Genomic DNA, 7,865 nt, shown 5'->3' on the forward strand with positions numbered 1-7,865 from the left:
ATATATAAAATACAATTTTATTGTAATCCTGAAATCACAACATTTTCATGTTGTTGTTAAATTCTGACCAGAACTATTTCCCAGTGAGACTGCAAAGGACTTGAGTCTTGGTAAACAAGGAGACTTGTATTTGTCATGTCGCTATGTCATTTTAAATGATAAAATTAGTGAGATTCCCGTTTGTTGATGCTATTTCATAGGGACATTTCATTAACCAATATTAGTCATTGATGATGTGACAGATTCAAGACATTTCAAATGAGTGCGAGGACATGGCATTTTATAAGAATTCACAAGTTTTGGGTATTTCCGCCACACGACAATTACAACAGAATCTTCTAACACTTCCTAAAAACCTGCCATTGATTGATTGATTGATTGATTGATTGATTGATTGATTGATTGATTGATTGATTGATTGATTGATTGATTGATTGATTGATTGAAAAAACTGCCAAGGCCCAATGCGTTCCAAAGAAACCCAGTTGGGCAGAAACCCGCCCAATCTGGCAACACTGCTCTCATTTTCTTGTTTACAGGAAAGAAAACCTGATCTTTGCAAAGTCATTATGTGGAAACTGACTTTTACTTTTTTAGGTAAGTGTAAAGAAATATGTCTTCACACAGAGTGCAGTCTGGGTAACTGATCAATATTCTGGTTACCAACTAGCCAGATAAAATGATCTTTCAATGTATAAAGAGTAGAACAGCAGGAAGTTATAGTACTCATTATAATCAGTATTAGTATTAGCTGTGAAACCACCTCCACACCACTAGAGGCAGTACCAACCCCGAAAAGATGTGATTAAGGAGCAGATTTAGACTATAGAATTTGGTAAAAACTGTGAGCTTTGCTGAAGTAATTAAAGACAAAAGTTCAAATCCCTGCTGAGTGGAGCTCCTTCAATCAGCTCCTCMGCAGCTCTGATTGGYTAAGCAATGTAACGTGATCCTCTGCAGCAAGTGATGGCAAAGCGGGGCGTCATCACGACTTTACACAAGTGTGTCTTTACCTCCGCAGCAGAGGCTCCACCGAACCCCTGAGACCGACTCACCGAACCCCTGAGACCGACTCACCGAACCCCTGAGACCGACTCACCGAACCCCTGAGACAGACTCACCGAACCCCTGAGACCGACTCACCGAACCCCTGGGGTTCGATCGAACCCAGGTTCAGAACCACTGATCTAATACCTTGTCATGAAACATAACTGGACTCATAGCACACATTAAATCTGTAATAGTCACCATATTTAGCAGAAGCAAAGTAATAGGAGCTGCTCTTGTTTTAAACAAAAGCCATTTGATCATGTTTAACACGTTTTGTCTCAACCATCTGTGGTATTTTACCCCAGTAACGTCTATACTGTGGGAATCTTGCATCGCCCCTTGGTTAACAGTAAAAAACAATTAACTGTAAAAACATAATCAGTGCATTGTCTGTCATTGCAGTTTTTAATTTGGTATGTAGAAAAAATATAACCATAGATGAAATGGTTGTATGCTTGCAGCCATCATTTTCCATGGTTTCTATTTTCTGAAAAATAAAAATATCCTCTGATTGAACAGAAGTGATGAATTATTTCCCTCCTTTCTTCACCTGCTATCTCAGATTTGACCCTTTTTAGGCTACATAAAATTATACTTTATCAAAAGAGATTAACAGCACTTATATGCAGCCCTTAAACATATCGCTATCTGCACACACATGAATGAGAAGAGGCAGTGGAGGTGTTGTAGTGGTTTACATCATCCGTCAATAGATCCCCGCCTTGTGGCTGTGATCGTCTCATTGAAATGTCCAGGTCCAAATAAAAGAATCTCATTCCCTGCCCATCAGCATGCAGCGGTAACATCCAGCTGCAGTCTGACATGGACACAGATGCCTTCATGCCTCTTTAACTGCCGCATGCATTTGATGCATTGGCCGCTCCTTCAAAACTACAGACTGTGTGATAAGGAGCAGAAAGGTTTTCATCAGAGGTAAACTGATGAGAATAAGAACAATCACCTGCCAGACACTGCGTTCCTATTCACCCAATCTAATGTAGTTGGAACTGAAGCTTGGCAAACAACGTCACGCAGCCCTTCATTTAAAAAATTACTAATTTCTTAAAATCTGCTCTACAGAGACACACTTCTAGCTGTAAACTGCATTTGAAATCAGGTTTGCTGCCTTATAAAATTTGTCCTTAAATTCGTCGTAAGAAAACAGAAATTATGACATCTTATTTAAATAATATTTGCACGTTTGTGGATGGGTCGTATCGGACGCTGCCGCCCTCCTAGGTGCGCTTTGCCGAATAAGGATCGCCAAGAAACTGCGGATAAAGCAAGGTGGAAGTTAAAATTATGCAAAGGCAACGTGTTTTTTCCGATGCTAATGAGCGCCGAATACATGCGGTTGCTTTGCTGTTTTTTGATAATTAGTTGACAAGAATCAGAATGTTGTATTATTAAGGAGGTACAAAAATAAAAAATGAAATTGTCTTTTTTTCAATGGAGTCCGGTCCGCTCATCCCCATGAAAACATCACGCATCAGACTCTAATTGCCTACCCAAAATAAAAGCCTTTAGTTGCCCAGGTGAAACGCGAGCTAAATGCAAAAATGCCAAGTTGATTAAAAACATACATCATATTTAGAAACATGCAATGTCATCAGATCAGATTCGGGTTTCTGTAAACAATTCTTCAAGCATCTGAGAAGACAGAGAGAACAGCAAAGCAGAGACAGACAAGAAGCAACAGGCGACACAAGACCGCTCACCTGCTGACAGGCTCTAACAGCTGAGGCAAAACGCTTTTCTTCACATGGATGTCCAGAAAGCTGCGATGGCAGCCTTGCTCTTCAGGTGTCCTCCACCTCCTCATGAAGAAGTAGCACGGCGCTTTCGCATCTTTTAGTCCATACCTCACACTGAAACACCGCATCGGACTGAATGGCAAGACAGGGAGGGGTTCGTTCATGAAGTCACCGTATGACAAAGACAACCAGGCTGAGCTTTCAGCAGAAGCAGCTGTCACGACGGAACACCCAAGATGTTCTTAAATCCAGTCAATTCAAAATGACAGTGTCAACAATGACAGGCCAAGAAAGCACGGATTTAGTTCACAGTGGGTTTAGGGTAGAATCAATCAGCATGTGGCACTTCTTGCATGAATCTCTTTGATAAGATATTTTGGTTTCCACTGAAGAGGACAGACACTTGGTCCAATCCTGAAACACTTTGATCATATGGTAAAATACCATACGATCAGACTCATCATGTTCAGTTTACTTATAGAGGACTTTTGATCTTCGCATACTTAAGTCATTTCACTACAGCTCTGGAAAAAAATTAAGACACTTAAAATGATCAGTTTCTCTGATTTTACTTTTTATAGGTATATGTTTGTGTAAAATGAACGTCTTCTTTTATTTTATGAACTACTGACATGTCTCCAAAATTCCAAGCCAAAACGTAACATTTATTTGCAGAAAATGAGAAATGGTCAAAATAACAAAAAAGATGCAGCACTTTCAGACCTCAAATAATGAAAATAAAACAAGTTCATATTCATTTAGAAACAACAATATTAATGTTTTAACTCAGGAAGAGTTCAGAAATCAATACTTGGTGAAATAACCAGGAGATTTTCAATGGGGTTCAGTGCAGTGGACTCTTCTTTTTTTTCCAGAGCTGCATGTAGATAGAAAGATAGTTAAATAACAAATTTAAGTTGGCTACTGTACAAAAATATACAGTAGCCAACTATTTGTCCTAGTGACAATAATTGTGATGCAGCACAGAATTATGGGTGTGTAACTAAAGCAGAGAAGCAATGTGGGTGGTGAGGTCGCTTTTTCAAGATGCCTCTAACCTTGAAGAATCTTAGCTTCCTTAAGAAGTCCAGTCTGCTCTGTTCTTTCTTATACACACTTCACTGTTGGTCTCCAGTCTGTTGTCCAGATGGATACCATGGTGTAGGGACATACTGGACATACTGTTATGAAGTACTGCAAAGGCAGCTGTATGAATATCGCATATCAATATTTAGCATTTTTACATTGGTGCATCTCCAATTACTTTTCTAGTACTTTGTCATTTTCAGGGTCATTTCCTTCCAGATCTAAGTGGACACCTGATTTACACAGATTAACCTCATCATTTGTTCTTTGTGGCTTTTTGTTGATTATTGTTGTTCAGGATGTTCCGTATCCAGTTCAATACTTTGTGTTGAGTTTGATTATTTCTTGTGTATCTGCTCTTTAACATTAGTTTGCATTTCATTCTAGCAGTAGTGTTTAGCTCCAGTTTTGATTGTTCTGCATTCTGTTTTATTCACATTGTTCCTCTCTGTGTTTATTAGTTACCTTCTCTTAGTTTCCTTGCTCACGCTGCTTCCCAGTCTCACACTGTTTCTAATGTCATTCTTCCTCATTCCTAGAAGTTAAAAGCCTGTCATTTCCTTTCCTCTCCCTCATTCTTCTGTTGTCCTTTATCAGTGTCCTCCATGCTACTTTCAAACCCTTGAATGAGAACTTCTGTGTACAAACGAAGGAGCAGGAAGACAGTTTCAAACACAGAGGTTAATTATTAAGACTTCTTCCAGTTTTGCATTGAATTGCAATTGTCTCTTAGGTTGATGGTCTTTGCACTGTGAACATAAAGAACCAACATAAAATATCTAAGTGTAAGTATCTCTAGTATTACTCCACAGTGGTGGAAAAACCTCTACATAATTGATTGAAGTGCTTTTGGAACCCCATTAGGATTAAAAACTCAAAATAGTCGTTTTCTGTCTGTCTTCATCAGTCTGTCTTGTTGTAGGAGAAGTTTATGCCCACTTCTCTAAAAACACAAATTCAGCTCATTAAGGTGGCTGTAATGAAGGTCTTCATTACTTTGGCTGTACAACACTGAAAATGTGTGTTAAATGATGAAAGAAAGGCAGGTTGAATGATAAATGAAACAGATTGAAGTATTTTATTGATTGTGTGTTTTTATGTAGTGGCATCTCCTGGAACTGATGGTGACCTGTTAAAATACAACAAACAAAGGGATAACATAAGTATTGTGATTGTTTGAAATGTTTGAAGGCTTTGTGTGGGTGTGGCTTACCTCTGTCTCTTCCTCTGCAGGGTGTTCAGGCTAAAAGATTCCCCAGGGGCCTGAGCACCTTTTAAAGGTTCCAGAAGAGACCAAAGCAGATGGAAGAGGGGGAGCAGTAGAGCTATGCATTTTATAAATTTAATGTTGGATTTATATTTATATTGATAGAAATGTGTTTTTAGAGATGTTTGAAATGAATAACATTTGGTAATATATACTGTATTATTCTGAAGATTTTGTTAGTTTGTCAAACTTTGTTTGTGTGTATGTATTTTGTTTTACCCTGTTTCTTGGTGGGTTTGTGAATTGAAACAACCAGCGACTATAAAAGGCTGCATGTTGGCCACATTGGTGAGTGCTGCTGCTGAGACCCCAGGCCGCTGTAAGCAGGGTTGTTTGTCTGTTAAATGTTGGTGAATAAACACCCAGTGGGATTTGCACCGTTTCTCTGTCTCAAGTCTCCTTCTTCCTCCAGCCGCTAAGGGCCATTCTAACAGTGGCATACATTTGTTTCTGCACAGCTCTCTTAAAGTCCCACCACAGCAGTACAATCGAGTTCAGGCCCAGACTGCCATTACGCCATGACAGCACTTTGTTTTGGATCATGTTGTGGTTGAGTAGCTGCTGTGTTTGGAATTATATTTTGTTATAAATTTAATTTTTCTTTTAAAAAGAAAGCTAGATGACACTCAAGATTCCTTTGGTCCAATCATCAGCCAGCCGCTGTGCTTGACAGCTGGTTTCTGTACATTATTGTCAAGAGTGTCTACTTTGGTCTCATCTGTCCAAAGGATATTGTTTTTCCATCCAAATGTAAGTTTTCCTGCCAATTTTTTAAAGACAGAAACTCCTTCCTGTTAATTGTCTAACTGTGGTGTGATGTACATTTTAATATGCTAACTTTATGTTGCCTACTTTAAGAAAAAACCCCAGAGAAAAACAAATGTAGTTTTCTGACTGGTAGCAGTTTAAAGTCTCAGACAAAGAAGTCAATCACAAGTGATTATTATTTATCTGTGATTCCATTTTTACAACAAATGAGAACAACACCTTAATTTCTCCTCTTGTTCTTGTAACGATGTCTGAAGATGTTTCCATCATAATATAACACTCTGCTTATCATGATGCTCAGTAAGGCTTTGACAACTCTGTTGGCTGTTCCCTGTGTTTCAGCTGAACTGTTCATTTATCACAACTGAATCCATGAAAACATCATTAGCACAAGATGAGTTGATATTCCAGAGTAAGAGGACCAAACCCTGCTGCAGCTCACATACTTTAGTGCTTCTCCACTGATGTTAAGAGGCAGATAATAGTCAGTTACATTTACAGAGTATACCTGTTTTCACCAAGAGGTCAGTATTCCCGCAACTTGGAGATAATTATAATGTAATGCATGGATCGCATAGAGGGGGAGCAGAGGAGAGATGAGTGATTTAAAATGGTTTTCATGTGAGCTACAGCTCATTATAACATTCACCTAGTATTAGATATACAATGTTTATATACCTAGTTTTAAAGTAAACTACTAAAACAAACAGCACAATCTTCAATTTATTTTATTGGGACTTTATGTGATAAAACGAAATATAAAGCATCATGGAGAGCAAAATCGAAGAGGAGAGAAAGCAGGAGGAAGTTCAGACCGTCTCTTCCATTAATCATAAGAGGTAATATGAAATCACTGGCTAATAAGCTGGATGAACTCCAAGCCCTGATGCTGCTTCTTGTGTTTTACTGAGACATGGCTGTGGGGTCGTATCCCAGACTCCAGCATCTCTCAGGCTTCCTGACTGTATGAGCAGCGGCATAAGAAAAGGAGGTGGATTAGCAGTGCTTGTCAATAACACATGGTCTCATCCAGGACATGTTAGTGTGGAGTATGTTCTCTACTGAACTCCTAGCATTAGGTTTCCATCTATATTATTTACCAAGAGAGTTCACCAGTGTTATTTGGGCAACCGCTTACCATTGTACCTTCAGCTGTTGCCAACAGAGGTCATGTGACGCCATCAGTTCAGACACAACACCCCAGTGCTTTGTACCCAACACCCTCTATCAGAGTAAATTAGAGAACTGTGAGAAGATGTTCATATGAAGGTGAAGGAGCCCAGCAGTGATATTTTCAGGCTGCAGACTGGTTTACTCTGTGCCAGATACATGGAGAGAACCATGACAGGGTGTGTGACTGACTGTATGAACAACGCCATCCCCACCAGAATAGTGCAATGGTTCCCTAATTACAAATCCTGTATCACCAGTGAGCTAAAGGAAGTGTCAAACAAGAACAAAAACCTCCAGGGACGAAGACAATGCTCAGAAAGACTGAGATGTTTATTTTACAAGTTTGCTTTCATTGAGAGTTCTGGTCAACAATCCTTGGTCCTTAGTCAGAACTGAACATCCATAACTATGATGGAGGAAAGGTGAAGCACTGAACTTATTTTAGTTTTACCTCTAGGGGCAACCTCGAGACAAAATTGAGAAATAATTACCCAGAATGACTGTCCCGAGGTTCAGTCCTAGTAACCATAAAGTCCTAGTAACCACTTCTCCATTACATTGATTTCTGATGCCCCTAGTCCCAACAAGTCCACGTTATGCTAAGCTGATACCAATATCATCGAAATAAATTTGTATAATTGCAACAAAATGACTTGTGACATTAGAGTCAGCATTTTCTTGATTTTAAAGGGGAAAATATTCCAATAAAAAGAATAAGACATGAGCTTCATATCAAGTCCATTTTCTTCTACAAAGGATAGACTGTA

General features: G+C 39.1%; 1 protein-coding gene across 1 annotated transcript in view; it reads right to left on the bottom strand.

Annotated features, from left to right (window-relative positions):
• Nucleotides 1-3,136, bottom strand: part of lrrc3b (leucine rich repeat containing 3B) — an 18,460-nt gene extending 15,324 nt beyond the window's left edge. The window contains exon 1 of the mRNA XM_008421251.2: nucleotides 2,769-3,136. The gene's annotated coding sequence lies outside the window, so the exon portion shown is untranslated. The remainder of the gene's footprint in view (nucleotides 1-2,768) is intronic.
• Between the last annotated feature and the right edge of the window lie 4,729 nt (nucleotides 3,137-7,865).

The sequence above is a fragment of the Poecilia reticulata genome, linkage group LG11 (assembly GCF_000633615.1).
Source record: "Poecilia reticulata strain Guanapo linkage group LG11, Guppy_female_1.0+MT, whole genome shotgun sequence".
In the NCBI taxonomy this organism is placed as follows: Eukaryota; Metazoa; Chordata; class Actinopteri; order Cyprinodontiformes; family Poeciliidae; genus Poecilia; species Poecilia reticulata.